Here is a 25,382-nt window from a genome sequence, read left to right on the forward strand (position 1 = left end):
CCCTGAACATTTTTTTTACATATTATCTCACCCTTATTTGCTGACATGTTGAAGAAGGTGAGAACAACTCCCTTAGGCGCGTAAGTAGAGAGAATAAAATGTCAAAAACTGAAGAAAAGTACACGTGTGAGTCCAAATCAACTATAATTAATCCCCAATGGTATAATCTCATTCTCTCCCAAAATCAAACTCTTTTTTTCTTCCTTTTTTTTTTCTCAATTTTCAATTTTATATTCCTTCATTCTCTCTCAAATCAGCTTAAAACTTGAATTTACTTGTCAAAGCATTTCACTGTAGTTTCAATTTCGAAAAAGCTTGAAGCTTTAGGGCATGTAATTTCTTTGATTTCATAGTTAGGATTCAAAAATTATTCTTCAAATTCATTGTTTTTTGCTTTGTTAGGGTAAATAATGGCAAATGCGGACTTGAATAAGCTTTCATAGTTAGAGTTCAAAACTTGTTCTTCAAATTCAATTGGAACGAAATCTCATACCATGAAGAGAATGGGGGTGAATATGGAGTGATTGAGAAAAGGTTAGGGTTTAGAGAAAGAAAGAGAAAAATGAAAAGCGTAAGGGAAATTTTAGAGTTATGGGGTCCATTTAATGCTTGGCAGCCCGTGTAAATAAACATTTTATTATATCTGGTTTATGTGGACATGTCAGCAAATAAGGGTGAGATAATATGCAAAAAAAAATATTCAGAGGGGTAATAGGACCCCGTGAAGTATGAGTGTGTAGTTGGGAATCTGACTATAGGTTGGGGGGGCTTTTGGCTATTTTCTCTTATATAATCCTAACACCAAGATAGAAGTTGTTGAATCCATGTATCATTGAACAATTCCCTCACTAACACTTCCATTCACAATTGATTGTACAACAATAACAATTACGTCTTAATCTCAAGCAAGTTCACATCATTATATGGAAGCCTAGTGGCCAAGTCGCTCCATTTTACCCTTATTACTTTTACTTGTACTTGGGGGAAAATAAATAGATTAAACGTCTAGATTAAGGGTGTAACTAATAAGTGTAACAACAAAGTACTAGGATCAAGGGTGTATCCTGCTGTAACATCAAGTTATTCCACAGAATACTAGTTATGCAGCGACCAAATCTAGAGTTTAGTAAGTTGTAACATCAAGTTATTCCACAAAAGCAACACAATGATACAACTACAACAATCTTTTCTTTTTTACTGACCATGGTGTCCATGCCAACTTTCACGCACCTCAACTAATTTCACAAGATACTTTCCATTTCCCACCAACAACAAATACCAAGTAACTCTGTCCACAAAGACTAGGTTAAATAGAAAGAATCACCTATTGTATTGTTGTCTACGTGTAATTTAAATCTGAAACTTCATGACTCTCAACCATTTCATTGACCACTAGGTCACACTCTTCGGTGCAATAGAACTACTAGAATCTTAACATGATACAATGATAACCACTTACATGCATCACCACCAGGTTTAACTAAAATTTCCAAACCTAATCTAGAGTGGATTGCATTTGCTCAATATGTAAAGGTTTAAGACGTTGCAGGTCACCACATAGTTAAAATAGAAACCTCTCTGATATATTCTTCTGAAAATATATCTTTATGTTTTCAATAATACAAGAGACCAGTGTGCCATGACTCCTTAATTCACATTTTTCCTCTGCAAGCCTAGACACTAAATAATTTTTCCTTTGCAAGCCTATTCACATTTACATTTCAAAGGGAAAATAGTTTTTGTCTGAAGAAAAAAGTGGGAAGAAGCCATAAGAGTATTTGGATATCACATATTCCCTTTTCTTGAACCTCTTCTCTCTTAAGAGTTTGTAGCGCAATAGTAAGAGCAACATCTTTGCTAACTATTAAATAATATGGTTTGGCATTGTCAGATTCTTTCTGATGGCATACTTCCTGCAACGCTCAAATATGCTGTCATAGATCAAATTAAATTGAACTCCAGCTCTTTCACGGTTCACAGTGAAAAGAATGTGACCACATTCGACAATCTTATAGTACCTGATTCCAGAGAAGAAAAAAGAGGAAATGTTAGTTTTAAAGCTTCCCTGAAATACCTGTCATTTTATTCAAATAACAACTACACCCAATAGAAATCTCAAGATTTCGATATGTCAAACGAATATGCAGTACGTTCAATAGTTGCAAATTTACAAAGCAAGTCAAATGTTTCCCATATCTCAAAGATAATTGGTATATACCTAAGAACTCTTGATTAAATTAATATAAAAGTCATAGTTTCCAAATCGTATCATCTGTAATGGGGTTAAGTGAGAAACATATTAGAGAAAAAATAGCGACAAGAAGGTGCAAAAATCCAATAGCAAGAAGTGTAATGCAAATATAATAGCAGAAGCTTCAGACTAGTTGGCAATCAAAATCTTTAACAACCAGTCGACTTGGATGCTCAATGGGGAAACAAGTATGTGTCATAGATAAGTGTTGAGTGCACCATCATTGTCCCACCAATCCTCATCCCTGCAAGAATTAGATGGAATCGAAAGCAGTGAGATGATGAAATTACGTATATTCGTATAAAAATTGTTATTTGGCAACAAAAAAGTAGAGTTATAGCCTTGTTATGGGGGAAGGACATCTGGAGAATAGCGCCAAAGACTCTTTGTAGGATTTTGATGAACAACAGAGGATGTATACCTAGTATGCCAGAAGGGACAGTTATACCCATGACTTTTCTGGTACACTTGGTAGCATAGCTAAAGTAGTACGTGTTAGGAAACGTATGCAAGTGGCTGTTCAGCTTGATCGACCCCTGGAGGGTTAGATCTGGAAGTATCCAATCCTCTGAAGCAAATGGACAGTATTTCCTAAGAGGCAATCAATAAGACCCCATATTCCAATTTTTCTCCAGGATATGTTGAAGTGGTCAAACCCAAAGTTATAATAGTTCTTCAGCCAGGGTATGTCGAACCAATCATAAATTATTACTTCAATGCGGCAAAGTTGAAGCAAAGACACAAAACTTAAGGACTTTCCATATTCAAGACTGTAAATGAAATGAGTCAATTAAGTAAAGATTATTTCTTTCAGAAAATAATCAAACAACTTTAAAATAAAGGTTGTAAACAGATGACATCAATGTTATCATAACCAAACAGAGTAGGGAAAACAACAACAAATTAGAAGTGGATTTAACAGAAACAACAAAGTCTAAAACCTTCATATTATCTATCTAATACTGATATGACAATTACTGGTTGAATCCACTTAACAACACCTAAAGTGGTGTCTGATCATATTATCTAAGTCTTTGAGGTCCTTACTAAAACCAGAAAATGACACCACCCATGAAGTGGGTTGAATGTGAGGTTTGATACACAGGTTATCCTCAAGAGAGGGAGTTTCAAGTAACTGGGATCACTAATGCAAGATAATGAGGAGATTAACGAAATGAAGGCTCACATCCGGTGTTCTGTGTAATAAGAATATGTCGTCAAGACTTGAAGTATATTCTACAATGTGATGGCTTGAGAGTTGGAGAGATGTGGATGTTGAGATGAATGTGTGGCATACCAGGAGAGGTAAGACTAGGAATAAAAATATTCGAGCCAAGATGGGAGTGGCCCCATGAAGGATGAGATCAGATCAGTGGGAATTAGATGGTTCAAACATGTGAATAGTAGTTCTGTGAAGCTCTGATAAGGGCTTAAGTTCCTAGATGTTTTGATGATCTCCTCACAAGTACAGGGACCTGGTCCTCTGCAGAGTATGAATACTCGTCTAGTGTCAAAGTGCTGAACAACTGTAAAGCCTGTCCGCGTCAGAAAGTTGGTGAAGCTGCAGAGTACTTCACCAATGAGAAGCGACGAGGTTGTTTGTACATTGAATAATAATTCTTCATGGTATATATCAGACAAGAAACAACATTATTCATCATTCATTCAAAGAAAGATATTTCCAAGCTTCAAAACAACAAGGGACCTGATAGAGGTGCTTCTATTTGCTTTCTGTACCAGCTCCACTTGTCTGCTTGTAATAAGTTCTTATATTGTAGGATTCGTTTCAATTGTCAAAGAAACGTTTCACATTTGTGTGAATCATTGTAAGGAATAGGTTAAGGGTAACTTAGTTTCTTACTTTAACGACTATATTAATCGGTTAGGATTAGTATAGTGGGTAGTGCTGTATTTGCTCTGGCTCAGCTAAGTGATAGGAGGTATTACTTAGTGTGGAGATTAGCAAGCTAATCTCATTGTGTAAACTGACTTTTACTTTTACTTAGAGAAGATTAGTGAAAGCAGTTTGAAAAGTCTTGTTGAGAACAGGTCGTGGTTTTACTCCATTGAGCAAGGAGGTTTCCACATAAAGTTGTTAGTACAATCTTTACTTTCAGCATTTATTTTACTGTTTGTCATTGTAACTGTGCTGAGAACCTGGTCCCATCGAAATCGGTGGACGCATACATTCCAACAAGTGATATCAGAGCTTGACTTTTCAGTTTGGTTAACACCAAGAAAAGAAAAGATCCTGAAGGAATGGCTGCTCCACCCAATATGGAGGAAGGACAATCTTCTACCAGGCCACCCCGTTTCAATGGCCAATACTATGGATGGTGGAAGAATCGAATGCACGACTACATCAACGCTGAGGACTCTGAGTTGAGGGACATTATCCTTGATGAACCATATATTCCTACAAAAGAGGTGAAGGATGGGGAGCTTACCACTACTGTTGTCAAAACTAGAAAAGACTACAATGAGGCAAATAGGAAAAAAATTGAAAAAAACTACAAGGCAAAGAAGATTCTGGTATGTGGAATTGGAGCAGACGAATACAATAAAATATCTGCTTGTGAGACAACCAATGAGATTTGGGACTGTCTTCAAACAACCCATGAAGGAACCCAGCGAGTGAAAGAGTCCAAGGTTGATATGCTTACAACTAAGTACGAAAATTTTGATATGAAGGAAAGGGAAACCATCTTTGAGATGAACTCAAGATTCACCTCTATCACCAATAAGCAGAGAGGCCTGGGTGAGCCTATTTCTGTTAGAAAGCAAATTCACAAGATCCTCAAAGTGCTTCCTAAATCTTGGGAAAGCAAGGTGGATGCCATAACAAAAGCTAAAGATCTAACGATTCTTTCCATGGATGAACTGATTGGAAATCTTCAGACCTACGAGATGAACAAGAAACAAGGGACGACTGTGAAGGAAGGAAAGAAGGAGAAGTCCATTGCTTTGAAAACAACTCAAAGTGAGGTGACTGAGGAGGAGGATGAGATGTCGTATGTCACTAGAATGTGGAAAGCCTGGTCACTTTATGAGGGAATGCCCCAGTCAAAGGCAGGAAACTCATGACACCAAACCTTGGAAGAGGGACCTGGTCCCAGACAATGTTCGGAGGAAGGCTCATGTTGATCAGTTGGTGAGAAAGCCTTTACTGTATGGGGAGATGATTCAAGTAAGTTAGAAGAAGATTCATAAATCCATGAGGATGTATCAATAATGGCCATTAAAGATGACGAAAGTGTTTTCAACTCCATTTTCTCCTTGATGGCTAAATCTGATGATGAGGAAGATCCAGATGAGGTAACCCTTTTTGATCTTAAGGATGATCTATATAATTTTCCTGTTGAAAAATTGAGGAAACTTGTTGCCCTGCTTATTGATTCTGTTGATGAACGGACCACTGAAAACTTAAAGTTAAATGGAAAATTGAGCTTGTATGAGGATGAGAATTCATCTCTCATGTCTCAAGTTTCTGAAATGATTATAAGGATAGGTAATCTAGAAACTAGCAATATAACTCCTAAGGAGGATCCTGGTACTTTAGAGAATGGAAAGAGAAAGCTTAGTATCTTTGAGGAAGAATTGGAAGAAAAGCTTAAAATTTTGGAGTCTAAGCTAGTTGCTTCTCTTGAAACTAATTCCCAACTGAGAAAGGATCTGAGTAGGATCAAGGAGGAGCTAAGCCACTCTCTAAAGTGGACTGATTCCTCTAAGATACTATTTAACCTGTCTAATTAGAGTTTTAATGGAAAGAAAGAGTTGGGATGCAGACCAATAGAACCTCCTTATAATTCTCATAGCAAATATGTGTCTGTATTTTGCAATCTGTTGTGACCTCACTATGGGCGTAATGTTCATCTAAAAGAAAAATGTGAGAATCTGAGAAGAACAAAAGAAAAACATGTGAAATTTGTCAAATCTGAAAACAATGATAAAAGGGAACACAAGGGACCTGGTCCCCATTATCATTTCAGTAAGAACACTCTGCCCTCCTCGACAAGAAGGTTTCTTATCAAGTGTTTTGATAGTTATTGGGAACTCCGTTTGAAATGGGTACCTAAATCTAACAAGTGAATATTATGCAGAAGAGAGGAATGAGTCAGTGCCGGTACATGGACATTGGATGCTCAAGGCACATGACTGGAGACACTTGAAACTTTCTCTCTTTGAAAGCACACTAAGGTGGTGGTGTGTCGTTTGGTGGTGGAAAGAAGGGCTCTGTAACATCCGACATTTTGAAATAGCTTGGAAGAGGCTTAGAATTGGAAATAGTCATTTTTGGAAAGAATTTGAAAATCTGGAAAATTTGGCTAAGTGTGGAAAAATGAATTTTTGGTCAACTTTGAGCAGTCATAACTTCTAGCTCAGGATGAGTTAGTAGTAGTTCCAGTTATGGTTGTGAAGCTTGTGTAATGACCTTTCCAACGCCACCGAGTTTGCTCAATTCCGAGTTCGTATGAGCGAGTTATGGCCATTGAAAGTTGGGCAGTTGGCAGGGAATCCGTCCGGAAAATTAAGGGCATTTTAGTCTTTTCCCTAGCCAATTCTTTTGGGATTATATTGTTCTATAGGGCTGATCTTTGGATCATTTTATTCCATTTTAAAGAGAGAAAGTTAGGGTTCTTGAGGGTGAAGAAGAGAAGAAGAAGAGAAGAAGGAGAAGAAGAAGAGAAGAAAGAGGAGATCAACTATTTCCGTCAAGATCAACGTGGATTTTCGTCGGGGGTGATCCCTTTCAAGGTATGTGAGTTCTTAGTGTGGGTTGATCCTTTCCCCCACACACCAAGCTCATTTTATGATTTGAGGAAAGATTGGAATTGTTGTTGAAGTGTTAGTTGTTGATGTTGTTAGTTGTGTTGTTGAAGTTGTTGTTAGTTGTGAGACATGATTGGGTTGTGTTTTGAGTTGTAATCCATGGTATTTTGAGGGATATGATGATCCTTAGTGTTTGGGGTTAGATTCTTTGAGGTAAGGATGGTTTAGAGTTGAAGAAAAGGGGGAGAAAAGTCGTGTTTCTGGGCAAGGGGGTTGGTGCGTCGCGCCTGCCAGCGCGCCCCAAAAGGGGCTCTGAGGTTTTTCCCTTGGGGCGCCGCACCTCTCAGAGCGCCAGCAGGTGACCTCTGACCTTCGAGGGCTGGTGCTCTGCGCCTTGCAGAGCGCCAAGGACGCCAAGTTTCCCCCATTCTTCCATGCTTTCTCATGCATGTTCCTAGGTGTTATACCTATGTTCCCTAGTTGTTTCCAACACCCCAAAGTGTTTCTAAACATCCCGAATTCATCCAAATACGTGTGATCGTATGCCTTGAATCCATAGTTGAATTCAAGGCAAATTAGTATCAAGTTAAAGAGAAGTTAGAGTCAAGTTAAGCCATGTTAAGAAGTAAGTTCAAGCAAGTCCTCCAACCTTTTCAAGAGTCTTCATTGAATGTTTTAACTTCAGTTTTTAGACTCAAGTTTCAAGTCAAGCAAAGAGCTTAGAGTTTCAATCTAAGTAAAGAGTCTCAAGACTCAAGTTAAGTCAAGAGTGTAAGTTGAGTTCATTTCTCAAAAGCTATTAGGGAACTATGTATTCCCAAAGAAGTTTCTAAATGATTTTACATTTGAGTAAGAAAGGAGCTATGATTCCAAAAGAGCCTTAGGGATAGTTTTCAAGAAAAAGGAACATCGTTTCCAAGTGAGCCTTTGGGCTAGATTTTGAGTAATTATCTCATTTAAAGAAAGATGTGTTTAAAACACTTATGAGTTAAAAACATTTTGGGAGTAGTATCAAGCACCGATTTGGGGACGCGAGTTCATATTAAACTCAACTCTCCATAAGAACCATGTAGCCAACATGGGAGTTAACGGGTCATACTTTTAAATGAACCCGTAAAGTTAAGCTAGTGGATCCACTTAGTAAAGTTAGCTTCCTATATCAAGACCAGGTATAGGATGGTCCTCAGGCAACGTGAGGTAAAACGTTGTATCATTAGTTTCATATATCATGGTAAGGTATAGGATGGTCCTCGGGCAACGTAAGGTAAAACGTTGTATCACCACTCATATTCATAGTGGTGGTTTGTCGATTAGAGAAGCTCCCACAGTAGAAAGAGCATGGTTCCTCGAGGGTTCTGCTTAGTATGGATGGCGGTATGGGACTCCATTCTTACATTGCACAAGTAGACCTTGAGAGGAGGCATGGTATTTTCATGATATTATAAATATGATTTTTACGTCATGTTTTAAGAGTTTTACAAGCTTTATATATTGCATGTGTCTTATTGCTTTATATATTGAGTTCAGTTATTCATTAGTTGAATAGAGCCAAGGTAAGTGTTTTCTTGTACTCTTTTCAAGCTTAAGTTGTGATTTAGCTTTCCAGCTCGCATACTCGTACATTAATTGTACTGATGCCAGTTGGCCTGCATCTTATGACGATGCAGATATAGGTACCCCAGATCAGCATCCTGTACGTCGTTGATCCAGTTGAGCACTCCAGAGTCAGTGGTGAGCCTCCTTGCTTTTCGGAGGACTCAGATATTTTGTTTCTTTTAGTTTTGTTTTATTAGGGTGTTGCGGGGTCTGTCCCAACATCCATCTCAGTATTTAGAGGCTTCATAGACAGTCAGTCAGTTAGTATTGAGTCTCTCATCTATGTTTATATGTGAATATTCTATTTTGAGACTCGAGCTGCCTTTTGACATGTTATGCATCAGTTGGTTGTTTTATGACCTTTCATTGCATTGAGTTATTCTGTTAAGTCAAGTTGCCGCTGAGTTAAGAAAGCCAGGCCAAGGGTTCGCTTGGGGCCAACAATGGTCTCCGAGTGCCGGTCCCGCCCAGGGTGTAGGCTCGGGGCGTGACAGGCTCTATCCTTGGTATTGGCAGGATAGGAAGATCTGTTGATAATTTAATAAACAATGTACACTATGTGGAGGGTTTAAAATACAATATTTTGAGCATTTCACAAATCTGTGATAAGGGAAATGAAGTCAAGTTCATTGCTGATAAATGTTTGGTTACAAATTGCATTACCAAAAGGGTTGTCATGTCTGCTACTAGAGTTAAAAATATGTATGTTGCATATCTAGATTCCATTGAGGGAGATGATCTGTCCTGTTTAAGTGCTCAATCTGATGATACAGATCTGTGGCATCGGAGACTGGGTCATGTGAGTATTTCATTGCTGAACAAACTTGTTACAGGGGACTTGGTCCGCGGATTGCCAACACTAAAATTTTCGAGTGACAAAGTCTGTGATGCATGTGCTAAAGGGAAACAGACTAAGTCATCATTTAAAGCCGAGAAGGGAGTCAGTATAACGAGACCTCTGGAGCTGCTCCACATGGACTTATGTGGACCTATCAGAATCCAAAGGAGAGGAGGTAAATATATTTTTATCATTGTTGATGATTTTTCCAGGTTTAGTTGGAACATGTTTTGTGAACGAAAGATGAGGCAACTGGACAACTGATCACATTTGCCAAAGCCATCCAATTGAAGATAAATGGCAAGATAGCCAGTATCAGATCTGATCATGGTACAGAGTTTGAAAACTCTCTACTTGAAGGGTTTTGTACAAAAAATGGAATCAATCACAACTTCTCAGCACCAAGAAATCCTCAACAAAATTGAGTGGTTGAAAGAAATAATAGAACTCTGGTAGAGATTGCTAGAACTATGTTGATCGACTTAGGACTTGCAATGAATTTTTGAGCAGAAGCAGTTAATACATCATGCTATGTGACAAACATGTGTCTTATCAGATCTATCATTAAGAAAACACCTTATGAGCTATTAAATAACAAAAAACCTTCAACTGCACATCTTAGACCATTTTGGTGCAAATGCTTTGTGTTGAATAATGGAAAGGATGATTTAGACAAGTTTGATGCCAGAAGTGATGAAGATGTATTTGTAGGGTACTCATCTACAAGCAAGACGTGCATGGTGTTTAACAAGCAAACTCTTTGTATTGAAGAAAGCATGCACGCCAAGTTTGATGAATTGGGTACAAGAAATGAGAACAGTGAGGACTATGAGTTTGAGGAGCTGATGAACAAGCAACAGGATGATTAGGGTACAAAAGAGAAGGATGCAGAACACTCAAGAGGACCTGGTCCCTCAGGTACATCACAGTAAACAATGTCTCAAAATCTTGAAGAAGGTAAAGGTGATTCTGATGCTGACAAAGAAGAAGAGATTACCAGAAAGTCTGGATGGAAGCATCAATCTTCACATCCGCTGGACAATCTCATCTCTCCACTTGACTCAGGAATTCAAACTAGATCTAAATCAAGAAATCTAGTTGCTCATTCAGCATTCATATCATCCATTGAACCAAAGAACATCAAAAAAGCCTTGCAGGATGTAGATTGGGTAACTTAAATGCATGAGGAACTCCATCAGCTTCAGAGAAACAAGTTGTGGCACCTGGTCCCCAGACCAATTGACATAACATTATTGGGACTAGATGGGTCATCAGAAACAAATTTGATGAGCATGTCACCATTACTAGAAATAAATTAAGGCTTGTGGTGCAAGGTTACAACCAAGAAGAAGGGATTGATTATGATGAGACCTTTGCTCCTATAGCTAGAATGGAAGTCATCAGAATCTTAATAGCTTTTGCCGCCCACATGAAGTTCCAGTTGTTTCAAATGGATGTCAAGGGCGCCTTCTTGAATGGATACCGTTTTTTGGTGCGGAATTCATCTTATTGGTAGTGAGGGATTCATGATATTTTTGGTTGTGTAGTAGGTGTGGAATTCATGACTTTTTTGGTAGGTGAGGAATCCATTTTAAAGATTTTACTATAATATTCTTTTGCTAAGTGTTTTAATCTTGATATCTCTTTAATATTATTTATGATATATTCTAGATATAACATATATTGGGTTCTTAGGTACATATATAAATTTTCTTCCATTAATTGTTCTAATAGTTTTATATCTTCCATAGATTTTGTCCAATATTGTAAATATTCGTAGTTCATTTTAGTCTGAATTTATTTCAAAATCATACCATTCTATTCTTTCGAGGTCTAAATCAAGTAGGTCTATTTCTTACCATTGTTGGTTTAATATATCTTCTGATTCGTTATCATTAAATATTTTTTCCCATATTATTCTCCTTAATTCAATTATTTCTATACCTTTAAGTATATATAAGATTAAAGTTTCATAGTTCTTTATCATTTCATCATGCATGTATGTAGTCATGTTCTTTATCATGCAGGTTTTTATTTTCAATTATTCCTTCCTATCATATTCATAATTGATTAAATTCATATTAGATTATTATGAACTAGATTATCTGTTTATCATGTTCTCCTGTCACTACTAGCATCGTACTTTAGTGGATACTTCATTCTTATCAGCGCCTCAACTTTGTTTACTCTCCTAAACGGCTTTCCTCGCCTACTGGTTTCAACATTAGGATGACATAATATAGAAGTTTTCTCCCTGTTTCCAGTGTGCTAATAAACTAGAAGTCATGATTCAAATAATTCTAATACATAATAACTAACATAAATTTATTCAATCATATATATGATATTCATGAATATATGAAATTAGTTCTGTATATTTTTTGAACAATATACCTTTTCCTCTTGCTTATCCATGATATCTGAGGGTTGTTCCATTATCTATTAAGTATTTTAAATATTTGAGAGAGTTTTTTTTTTTTGTGAAAGTCCTTCCTTTATTCAAAGTCTGCCCTTTATGTTACATATACCTTTCTTTATATAGAAAGGAATTAGTGCACAGTAATGCACGTACGGTACTACACACTTACTTTACAATCATCCCTACCCACTACTTTTACACTTGTCTTCTTAATAATACACACCACCTACCATACTTTACACTTGTCAATACTACTTTAATAATGCACATGCATATGTTGACTAATTTACTCTACTAACTTGTACCTAATAATTTACAATAGTGTGACTACTATTGTACACTTTAAGACTTTTACATAATAATTTACATCTACTTTTGGCTTTGTGTGGCTTTGTTGGCCAAACACGTTTTTATATCTTCTTTTTATCTCTTTGTCCTTTGTCTTTATCTTCTTTGTCTTTTTCTCTTTATCTTATCTCTTTTCCGTCTCTATCTTCTTTTATTTTATCATTCCAGCTGGACATCGGGGATTACATTATCTTCTCCATTGCATTTTGAACATATATGATCTAGATATTTGTGTCCAATTAGTTTACAATATCTGGTTAATAGTTCATTTGAGATGAATCCCTTCTTTAATGCTCTGGTAATAGGTTGTTCTTCTGGTTTGAATAGGGATAATATCCATTTTTGTACTTCGTCCATATCTGCTTGCCTTAGCTCCCTTGAGTTTGAATATATCATAAGTTGTTCTAGTGAATAATAACTTCATATTGCATTCCCATTTAGATAATTATTTGCTAGTTCTTGGATAATTGTTGACATACCAATTATTCTCTTATTAGCATAGAAACTTGGTATCTCAATTTCTTGTATCTCTAGTTGTTGTTCGATATCTTCTGGAATTATCATATCTCTGGTTAATCCTATTTTTACAACTTGTATTATTGGTTTTATCTCATCATATAGTATCTCTGTTGGGGCATCATAAAACTTTACATAAAATAGATTGCCTTTTGTTACTCTTTTATTGGTTATGAATGCTCTGTGTATCTCTGGTATACCACTTAGTTCTTCCCCATCGTATGTATAAACTGTACTTAATAATCCATAGTTGTAACAAGTTTTGACTAAATTTTCTTTAGTTTTTGGTTGAGCTATCAACTTATTGTACCCTTGTAATTTTTAGGTTAAATAATCTTGGGTTGGTTCTTTAGTGGTGGTAGATCTGGGATTAAGATTCAAATATATTTGGATTTTATGTATATTCCTAATATAGGTTTGTGTGATATGGTTATAAATTTTTTTGTATTTGTTTAGGCTCTCTGCATACGTTGAGGTTTGCAATGATATAATCAATGGGTCTTTTGGTATTTTTGGTGTAAATGGTTTTTCAAACATTTTGTTTAGATTAGTGCTTGTATATTGTTTCCTAACTATTTTGCTTGTACCTGCAGCTGCATTGAAACAATCATTATGGGTTTTTTGGAGTATCCCAGCGTCTCCTTTTATCTCTGGATGTTTAGTGTCGTCCGATTGACATATCTATGCATGTTTATAGTCATGCGACTGACTTATAGATTTAGACTTTAGTTTTGTATCTCATTGTCCATACTATCCTCTTTGGTACAAAGTGTAGTAATGGCTTTGAGTATATCTTCAATTGTATTTTCTTTCTCAGTCTGAGTAGCTTTGTCTTGATAAGTAATCTGCAATAACATTCTTATCAGTTTTTATTACTTCAATAGTAAATGTAAAATTTAATATATTTAATACCAATCTTCTTATTTCTTTTGTCGTTACTGAATCTTGTATTTTTCTTGTTAGCCACCATTTTACTTGTGTGTTATCTGTCCTTATAATAAACTTGTTATAATATATGGTTCAAATGATAATAAGCATTTATAAACTGCGTATAATTCTTTCCTGTTTATTTCTCATTTTATTTCTGTATTAATAAATGTTCCTGAATAATATCTATACTGATGTTCTATTTTTTCTCCATCATACTCGTATTTTAAGATTCCTTCATAACTTTTTTCACTGGCGTCTGATTCTACTATATAAGTAAATTTTTTGTTTTCATCCGGAAAATATAGTTTAGGTAGGTTTTTACATAATAATTTTACTTTTTGTATTTGTGTTTGGTCTTTTTTATCAAACTGGTATTCTACATCTTTCTTTAATTTTTGCTATAATGGTTTTAAATTTTCTGCTAATTTTGGTGTGTATTCTTTGACTTGATTTACTAGTCCTAAGAATAATTGTAATTTATTTTTTGTATCTAGTTGTTCATTTGAGTTAATTATTTTTTGTACTATATGCGTTTGCATTTTTATTCCATTTTTATCTATTTGTATTCCTAGGAATTCTATTTGGCGTTTCATTATGTCTGCTTTCTTTTTACTTAGGCTTATGCCTAAATATTCTATAATATATATGAATTTTTCTAATAATCTTATGTATTCATCTTGGGTTTTAGAATATAGTAATATATTATCAATATATACTACACAATTTTCTAGTTGTTTAAAGTAGTTATCCATAAAGTGTTGATATCTACCTGGGGCTTTTTTATATCCAAATGGTAATACATTCCATTCATAAAATCCTTGTGGTACTATAAATGTTGTAAGTTTTTTAGATTCTTCTTCTAATTTTAAGTGGTAAAATCCTGATTTGCAGTCAAATTTACTAAAGTAATTATATCCTTGTATTTGTCTTATTTTTAATATTTTATTTGGTATTGGGTAATTATATGTTTTAGTTTTTGCATTTAAATTTCTATAATCAATAATCATTCTACTTTTTCCTCTTTTTTGTTCACTGTGCTTATTTACTATAAATGTTGGGCTTGTATGCTTGCTATTGCTTTCTTGTGTATACCCTTTTTCTAGTAATTCACTTATATGTATCTTAAATTCTGTTAAATCATTAAAATTATATTTTAATGGTTTTTGGGTTATTATACTATTATTATCAATTAGCTAATTTTTACTTTTGTTTTATGTTTTTCCCATCCTTGTAAAGGATCTTCACTTTATAATAATTCTAACTTATCTTGAATTATTTTTATTTTATCTATAGAGAATATAATTAATTCTATTTTAGGGTCTTCTTCTTTTATATTTTCTGATTTTTGTGTAATTTTCTCACTTCCTTTTATCCATTCTGTTGTTTTTCGTTTTTTGTTATTTACTATTTTTGCTCCTATATTTTGTTTACATGGTATTGTGAACCACCAGTGTGTTTTTGTTATTATATGTGGGTATAATTTTTCTAAAAATGGCATTCCTAATAACATATCTTTTGTGGTCAATTCAAAGTTATATATTTCTTCTATAGTTAATATCTTATCCCATATTTGTATTTTTATATTTTTTGCCTTATATGTAATCATGCTTCCTTCATTATTAAATCCTGTTGCTACTATCCGTGTTTTAATTTTTTCCCATTTATCTTCTGGTAAGCAATTGTATTTACATATATTAGCTTCTGCTCCCATGTCTATCATTGGTGTATAATATCTGTTGTAATATCCTTATATTATTATCTTTGCAAGTATATATATTTTCATGTTTTTATCATAAGAAAGCTCTTTTTATTATTATCTTCTTATTATTATAATTTATTGTTAACTGTTTGTCTTCTAAATTATATGGTTTCACTTGTTCTAACCATTTTATTCCTAAAGTGATATTTTTATCTCCTTGATATACTTTAAAACTTTATTATTATTGGTACTCATCCAATGATTATTTCCTTTTCCGTAGTTTCTTCAGTATATATCAATGCCTTTGGTAGTTCAGGGCATGTTAGTTCAGTAGTAATTATTTCATCTTCTGTTACTAGTTCTCTTGTAATATAGTTTTCTTCTTGTCCTGTATTTATTAATATTAGATATTTTCGTTGTTCCATTACTCCCGTTATGTAGTAATGATATGGTTCTATTTCTTCTTCTATTGATTTTTGTGGAGTTTTATCTATTCTACTTGAGGTACTTATTTTTGATGATATTTGGGGTATTTTATAGTTTATTCTTTTTGATGTACTTAGTCTTTCTTTTATTATTTCTAAATCTTCTTCTATATCAATCTCATTATAACTATAATCATTATTATTTATGACTGTAACTATCCTTTCAAAAGGATTTTTTATTTTTATTTTATTTTTTGCTGTTATTTTATGTTTTGTTGTTAAAACATATAAGTTTTTACATCTAGCTGTAAATATTTTACTACCTGAGGCTAGTTCTATCCCTGACATTTTCCAATATAATACTAGTGATTTATCTATGTTTCTATCATTTATTGCTACTGAGTAGTTAGCACTTATTATAAATTTAAATTTTTGGTATATGAGGTTACCTTTTACTGCACTTATTGTACTTTTTTCAATGGGTTGTATAGTTCTATCATCCGCTAAGTATATTTCTATGGATGTATCTATTCCTTCTCTAAAACATGCTTTTATTAGTATTTCTGTTCCTCCTAAATGTACATATTTAATTGGATTTTTAGCTTTAATATCTTGTATTTCTTTATTTATTATTCGTTTGTTTATTATTGGTATTTAAGTCTTTCCCTTGGTATATTTGCAATCTATGATATGTTCTCTTTGGCTTACTACATAATATTCTTCTTTTTGTCGTTTAAACCAGTTTCTTATTGTTGGTATTTCGAATATTTTTTCTACGCTTAGGTCTAATTCTTTTCCTTTTATTTGTTCAAATATATTATTATCAAATATTATTTTTTGTTCTGCCGATTCTTCATCTTGATATTTTTCTTTAGTTATTATTTGTATATCTATCTCAGTCATTTATATAGCGTTCATTATCTGATTCTATTGCTAAATTATTTTCCATTTCGTCTGTTTCGTTTTCTGATAATTCATACATGCTATCTTCACTTTCTAATTCATAATCTACGTTTTCTATTTGTGTATATTTTTCATTGTCTATTATTATTTCTGATATTTGTTTTTTCTTTGGGTCTTTAGGTAATTTACAATCTCTAGTTATATGTCCTAATTTTCCACAATTATAACAAGTACATTCCGTTAGTTTTCTTTTTGGTCTTTTGGTTTTGTAGTTTTTTACATAGTATCTTCTTCTTGGTTTTTTATATTTATATTTTGATCTATATTTTTTGTTATATCTCTTTTTATAGTATTTGCCGTACAACCAAATTGGGGTGTCATTTTATTTTTGCAACATGCATAGTTCTATAAACCATCGTTGTAAGAATTTTATTCTGGCTCCTAACGTATCTATTAATCCTGCTTCATTCCAACTTTTTATTACTTTTGAGTTAAAAGGTTCTGGTAATTTTGTAAAATATAATTTTCTTATTTCCTTACTTTCTTCTGTGCTATATGTTCCTTTATAATAATATTCTCTAAATGCACATGTATATTCATCCATATAACACATTACAAATTGCTAATTTTGTCATTAGATTTCGGTTTATGATTTTTTCTCTATTTTGTTCTTCTACTTTTGTTGTCATACTACTAAATTCATTTCTTATAGCTATTTCGTATTTATGTAATATTTCCATAGTTGTAGTAGCTAATTCACCATTAGATTTTTTATTACTTCTTAGAGTTTTTAAACTTTCATTTGATAAATTTTGTAGCCATAATTTTACTGTTCCTATAAGTGTTCTTTCTATATATCTTGGTGTTTCTGTCATTCCTATTTTGTTATCTATTAATTGTTTTGATATATATCCCATCCATAATTGGATTGTTTTATTTATATCTGCTACACAGTCTAAATCTAAAAAATCATGTTGTTTAGTTATTGGTTTGGGTGTCCATTTTTTATTTAATCTTTTATCCATATAGTTTTTTCTTTATCATATTGTCCATAGTTTGTATTATAATATTTTAAATTTTTTGGGTTTTTTATTCCTGATGTACTAGGTTTTTCATCCATGTCTATGTCTCCTGTATTTACTTCTAAATTCTTTGTATTATCTATATTTGTTAGAAGTTCCGTATATGTTTCGCTTGTTTCTAAATGTTGTTCATCTAGATCATCGTCATTTATTTCATCAATTCTTATTTCAGGTAGATTATCTTGGTTATTTTCTTCTTTTCCTTCTAATTCATCTTCTAATTGCATTTTTTCTTTAAATTTAATTATCTCATTTGCTAATTTTGTTTTTTGTTCTTTTTCTTTTTCTTTCATTTCATACATTTCTTTTAACATTGCCAACTCTTTTTCTAGTTCTATTATTTTAGTATTTTTTTTACTTCTTCTAATTGTTGTACTTCCTTTTTTGCTTGTTGTTTTATTTTTTCAATTTCCGTTTTCATTTTCTTTTGGTATTCTTATCATAGCAGTTAAACTATCTTCTAGTTTTACCGTTTCTTTTTCTAACATTAAACTTATATTGTCACCTATTTTTTTGTATCTTCTTCCTAGATTAGAAAATATTATCTTTATTTTTAATCCGTCATAGTTTTCATATATTTTTTCGTCTATGGCATATTCTTCCTTATTCATTTATAGATTGTGTGGAAGTTTATATTCTAAACTTTCTATCTGTATCTGTAGATATAAAATAGTTTTCCTTTGTGGTACTATAGATTTTTTACAAGTTCCTGCGAATATATTATTGTTAAGTCTACTTTGCCTATGTGCTAATTCTTGTCTTTTCGCTATAATTATTTCAGTAAATTTTTGTCTATATTCGTTATTTTCGTTATTCATTGTAGTTTTAAATATTTGAATATATTTATATTCTATTTTAGATATATTATCTATTAATTGATCTAATTTGTCATTATCAGTTTTTGTTGATATTGAGTTGTTTATATTTCGGATATAATTTGTTTAATTTTCTTCTTATTTTTCTTAATTTTCTACTAGTACGCTTCTTCTTATATTTCTTTTCATCCATAGTGAAAGAGGAAGTATATGTCAAATAGCACCCAGTCTTTGAAGATGCAGACCTGCCTAATCATGTGCTGAAACTGGACAAAGCTTTGTATGGGTTAAAGCAAGCTCCCAGAGCTTGGTATGAACGCCTATCAAAACTCCTGCTAGCCAATGGGTTCAAAAGAGGTAAAATTGATAATACTTTGTTCTTGAAATCTAGAGGTAAGGAATTGTTGATTGTGCAGGTATATGAGATGATATCATATTTGGAGCTACTTCAGACTCACTGTGCAAAGAGTTTGTTGTTTTGATGAGTAATGAGTTCGAAATAGGCATGATGGGTGAGCTCACTTTCTTCCTAGGCTTGCAGATCAAACAAACCTCTCAAGGCACTTCATTATGCCAACAGAAGTATATCAAAAAACTACTCAAGAAATTTAATCTTCTCGAGGCAAAGGTGTTGGATACTCCTATGAGCACAAGTGTGAAACTTGATAGAGATGAAAATGGCATGGAGGTCAATTAGACCATGTATAGGGGAATTATTGGGTCACTTCTATAACTCACTGCAAGCAGGTCAAATATAGTGTTCAGTGTAGGGATGTGTACAAGATTTCAAGCAGCACCAAACGTATCATGAGATACTTGAAGGGAATTCAGGACCTGGTCCTCTTTTACCCTACTGGTGACTCTTTTGATCTTATAGGTTATGCTGATGATGATTATGCAGGTTTTTTGGTTGATCGAAAAAGCACATCAGGCATGACACACTTCCTGGGATCAACTTTGATTTCATGGGGAACAAAGAAGCAGAATTATGTGGCTTTGTCTACTGCAGAGGCAGAGTATGTGGCTGATGCATCATGTTGTGCACAATTATTGTGGATCAAGCAGCAGTTGGAAGACTTTGGTGTACCCTCAGACACCATTCCTCTTATTTGTGATAATACTAGTGTTATCAAAAATCGGATGAGACTGGGATTCACAAGATCACCCGATCCCTTAACAAGTTTGCACAAAAATCTTCCATTTTGATTATGTTAAGGAGGGCATGTATTTATACTTGTTTTAATGTGTGTCATAAAAGAATTCACTCCTGGTACCTTAATGCAGGTATACACTCATGGTGTGTCTAGCTGAAGGGAAAGTTAAATCACACAGGCAGAGCTACAAACTGAAAAAAGGACCTAGTTCTCATAAGGTTAGTATCACTTATACTACACCGTTTGAATGTCAACATCATTACCACATGTCACTTGCCCATTCACCGCGTCAGTTTCAAACGCCCTGTCGCTTTTAAAACCAAAGGTCACCACTGTTGGGACCCAATACCTTTCTAACTTTAAATAGTAAACCTCTCCAAACTCTGCTTCCCTCTTTTCTTCAAAATGCCTAACTCTGAATCTTTTTCAAAGACACTTATCTCACAAGAGGTTGAAAACCCTAGTTTATTTAACTTATCCGTTCCTCTCCCAGAAGAGTCTCCATCCACCCCAGTGTGTGGTGTTGGTGAAATGGATGAATCTATCACCCCGTTGGCTGACATCTTAGCCTTCCCTGTTCTTCACTCTGAGAATATTGTGGTATGTTCCCCCATTCTTATCTTATATGGTGACAACTCCCAAAATTCAGAAGCACAATCTATGGCAAAACCTAATGTTGAACTTTTTTCAGAAGAAATTGACGTTGGTTCCATGGCAGTGTCGTCTGCCATGTCTGAGAGATTGTTTGAAGGGGACTTGCCAGGAGGGAAAGGTCCTGAATCATGTATCCTAACCGTTGGGGCGGAACTGGTAGCCGTTCAAAGCCTAGTCTCATTGAGAGGTGATGTTCAACCTACTTTTCTGGAGCATGAACTGGAGTCACCGGATCAGGTCCCTCACAGAAGTGAACATATCTTCGACCAAACACCAAAATCCTTCGATGTTGGGAGCGATAAGGAAGAAGAAGAAGAGATCCCACTAAAATGGAACTCAAGAGGAAGGCGGGGAAGAAACAAATCTCAAGAAAATGTTGCGGAGTTGGAAACAGTTAAAGGCATGCCTAAGATTGTCATTATTGATAAATCTGCTGAACAAGAAAAGGAGCGACAGAGAAAGGGGAAGGGAAAATTAGTACCGTCTCATCCAAAAGGGGACAAAAGAAAGTATGTTACAAGAAGTGAAACACAAAAGTTTATGGGGAGTGCGATTACGGCAAACAAAGCCCAGACTGAGAGAACTAGGAAGAGGAGAAGAGAAGGGTTGGAACCTGCCTCCATTCCCTTGCCTATTGAGAACAGTGAAACTGAATCTGAGCATGCTGCCAAGTCTGTGGAAAAAAGGAGACGAGAAGCTGAGGTAGAAAGGGTTAAATCACAGGAAAATCAAAAAGGGGGAAAGAAATCATCTGCAAAGAGGGTGAAGGTTAAACTGCCGAAATCTCTTGCTAAAGGAGAAAAAGAGAGAAAGCAGTTATAAGAACAACCCGTAAAAAGACCTGGTACCAGGGTTAAAAATCAAATCGAAGAAAGGGAATTGACTAGAGAGGAGCGGGTAGAGAAAATGGAGCAACAAAAGGTCTTGAATGGAAGAGTCTTTGACCCCGACATTCTAACAAAATTTGGTATGGCCAATCTGGTTGACGATGTCACCATTCAAGGTTGGAATCATCTTTTTGAAACACCAGTTCCATACTTGCACGAACCTGAAGTGCATGAATTCTTCTACATAATGGAATTACTAGATAATGGTGGAATCAAAAATATTATCAGGAATGTGGAGATTTGTCTTGATGAAGAAACTTTGGGAATCATTCTCAGAATGCCTGTGATAGGAACTCGAACTATTGAGGGTTGTAAACCAACTGGTGATTTCTCAAAACGTGCTACCAAACGAGGAGATGTCAAGCTTGCAGGGATCCCTAAAACGTTTCTCAATGGGGAGTATCAGTTGATGTTTGAGTTCATTAACAAAGTAATGGTACCAAGGACTGAGAAGAGAACAGTGACATCCGCTGCCGATCTCTTCCTCATGGAAAACCTTGATGAGCTTGAAGAGATCAACCTCCTTGCAATTATGTTGGAACATATGCACAGGATTATGACATGGAAGAATGCCAAGCACGACATTCCTTATGGGTATCTGCTAAACCTTGTTTTTAATCATTTTGAAGTTCCATTGGGAAAAGGGGTACCTGGTACCACCAAGCAGATGTTCACTATGTCTTCTCTACTAGAATGTGAGTGCATTGAGGGATAGGCTAGAGGCAGATCTCAGGTGGCGGATGTTCTAGAGCAACAGGCTACTCTTAAGAGGGAGGTGACTGATCTCACCAAGATTCTGAGTGATAAGGAGGTTGAAACCACTAGGCTTAAGTCTGAATTGCAGAAGGTTGTTTCCAGAGGACCTGGTACTAGTGAGGGTCATGAGAAGGTGCTCAAAGAGTTGAGGGATGAAAAAACAATGCTGCTGAAGACAAATGCCTCTCTCAATGAGGAAATTAAATCCCTAAACAAGCAGCTTATCAAGTCTCATGAGGATGCAAATGAGCGTCTGTCTCTGTTTATGCGCACCCTCAATCCCCTTTCTCCTCCGTCCTAAAAGTGTCTTATTTCCCTAGTTTCCTTCTTTGTTCTTCAATCCTGATTAAAACTCTTGTGACTTTATGTTGTTTTGACTAACTACAGTGGTCAGTATTTGTGATCTAATGTTATTTATGATTTTGCCCTATTTATATGTGGCTTAATATTCTCTTTATGCTTACATACACATGTTCTGTGTGGCCCTGAATTCTTGATTGCCGTGCTTTTTAACCTGCATATGTTTACTGCTTCTCTTTTTCAATGATATCAAAAGAGGGAAGTTTTGTTGTAATTTGTTTGGGGATTAAGGGGGAACTGTTTTGTTGCAATTCGTTCGGGGATTAATGGGGAGTTGATTAAGGGGGAACACCGGTTATTGAATTGAATTAATGTTTTGTTCACTCACGAAAGGAGTTAATGCAGGTTGTTTGTCATTATCAAAAAAGGGGAAATTGATAAGGGCTTAAGTTCCTAAATGTTTTGATGATATCCTCACAAGTGCAGGGACCTGGTCCTCTGCAGAGTATGAATACTCGTCCAGTGTCAAAGTGCTGAACAACTGTAAAACCTGTCCGCGTCAGAAAGTTGGTAAAGTTGTAGAGTACTTCACCAATCAGAAGCGACGAGGTTGTTTGTACATTGGATAATAATTCTTCATGGTATATATTAAACAACAAACAACATTATTCATCATTCATTCAAAGAAAGATATTTTCAAGCTTCAAAACAGCAAGGGACCTGATAGAAGTGCTTCTATTTACTTTCTGTACCAGCTGTACTTGTCTGCTTGTAATAAGTTCTTATATTGTAGAAGTCTTTTCACTTGTGAAAGAAACGTTTCAAACTTGTGTGAATCATTGTAAGAAATAGGTTAAGGGTAATTTAGTTTCTTACGCTAAAGTCTATATTAATCGGTTATGATTAGTATAGTGGGCAGTGTTGTATCTGCTCTGGCTCAACTAAGTGATAGGAGGTATTGCTTAGTGTGGAGATTAGCAGGCTAATCTCATTGTGTAAACTGACTTTTACTTTTGCTTGGAGAAGATTAGTGAAAGTAGTTTGAAAAGTCCTATTGAGAACAAGTCGTGGTTTTACTCCCTTGAGCAAGGAGGTTTCCACGTAAAGTTGTTTGTGCAATCTTTACTTTTAGCATTTATTTTACTGTTTATCATTGTAACTGTGCTGAGAACCTGGTCCTATCAAAATCGGTGGACGCATACATTCCAACAAGCTCCTCGTAAGAAGGTGCGAGAAGATGGTTGTAGTAGGCTTAAGGAGGGGAAGAGGTATATTGCTTTCCCATTCTTGTAGTATTAGTTACTTGTTTCTTTAGCCTTGATTATTGTACTATCTTATTATTATTTTTGCTTGTTGCTACTACTTCCTTTTACATCTTCGATCTTCCTTTGAGTCAAGGATTTATCGAAAACAGTCCTACCTTAGCCATAGTAAGCGTAAGGTATATTCTACCCTCCCCAATTCTATTTATGGAATTACACTAGGTTTGTTGTTATTGTTAGCACAATTGATATATTGAACAGCCAATGAGATATCAACTATATTTGAACTAGAGAAAATAAGATTGGTCTAAGGCAGACAAGTGGACTACAAAATAATAACATATAAGAAACCTACTTCATTCCATCAAAGTAGGTTCTTGTAGCCCCATTGAATGCTCCAGACAATGTTGTGATGCTTAAGACCCAGTTTTTGCAAGTGTTCTTATAACCTTTAAATGTCTACAGTCACAATAAACTTAAAATTCACAACAAAACTCCTTCCAAATTCTCAAAATCCATTAATTGATTATAAGCAGACTACCTTATCAGCTAGCATTTGTTGCAAAACTCAAACAACATGTGCTCCAGCTGAATGTCCAACAAAATGAATAGGGTGATCTTCATCCCATTATGGATAATGCCCTGCTTAAAAAGACAGTAGTAAAGGCTAAATTAACCATTGACATATGTTAATGGGTATAAATTGTGGTAGAAGATGACTATTGGTTCTTGTAACTTATATGATCATTAGTTCTTGTTACTCTCATGGTCAATAGTTTCTTGTAACTCATATGACCATTAGTGTCTTGTGTCTTATGTAACATCTATCACATCTATCTACCCACATTGCTACCCCTCATTCTACCCATTGATTATATGGAAGACTTCTTCACCTATAAATAATGGTATTTTTTCCTTTGTGAAGTATCCCAAGAAATATGAGATAGAGTGTTAGTCAAAAAAAGATGAGAATTGTGAAATAATATTTTAGTGTGTAATAGTAAAAGAGTGAGTTGAGACAAAGAATAATATTCTAACTGTTCAACTATATTCACTATATACAAAAGAGAATATTTACATGTTGAAGGAAGGTGTTCTTTTGTGGAGTTTTGGAATCTTCAACTAATCCGGAGTTGCTTGAGTTGTACAGTTGTTGGGTTGTTGTATCCTGGAGGGAACAAGTCAAGAGTGATACTGTTGGATCGGTGTACATTATGCCACAGTGGGCTTGAATCTCCTTAAAGAGAGCAAGATAGCCGCGCCTCAGCCTAAATATTTGTTTATTCATTTTAGTCATTTTATTTTCAGTTGTAATACTTTGTATTTGTGGTATATTACACCAACAATTTTAAGGAGATTCGTGTTTTTTTTACAGTTTGGATAGGGATCTCAACATAATTCCGCTCAACGTCGCTCTCTTCAAGAGATGGAAGAGAAGAGGTATATGGTAAAGTATTTTTCTACTTTCTCAATTCAAGTGGAGACAAGGTAAAGAAAAAAAATTATACCTAGTATTTTCATGAATAAGGCCATACTGCTTTTCATGAAAAAATGATATTTAAATTCTTAAAATAGTGGGGGCTCATGAAATGAGGAAAAAAGTCATTGTGAAAAAAATGATTTTTACATCTTTGAGAAATGCTCTAAAAAGGGTATTACAAGTGCATATATTTGTTATGAAATAAATCACATGTTGTTTGGCTATAATGAGATAATTTTTTACTCTAACATAAGATTTATAAATAAATTATGAAAAACATGGTGAGTAGTCATTTAT

General features: G+C 34.6%; 1 pseudogene; it reads right to left on the reverse strand.

Annotated features, from left to right (window-relative positions):
* Window positions 1–1,864: 1,864 nt before the first annotated feature.
* On the reverse strand, window positions 1,865–24,176 carry LOC125869047 (uncharacterized; annotated as a pseudogene).
* Between the last annotated feature and the right edge of the window lie 1,206 nt (window positions 24,177–25,382).

This window comes from Solanum stenotomum, chromosome 6, assembly GCF_019186545.1.
Source record: "Solanum stenotomum isolate F172 chromosome 6, ASM1918654v1, whole genome shotgun sequence".
Lineage (NCBI taxonomy): Eukaryota > Viridiplantae > Streptophyta > Magnoliopsida > Solanales > Solanaceae > Solanum > Solanum stenotomum.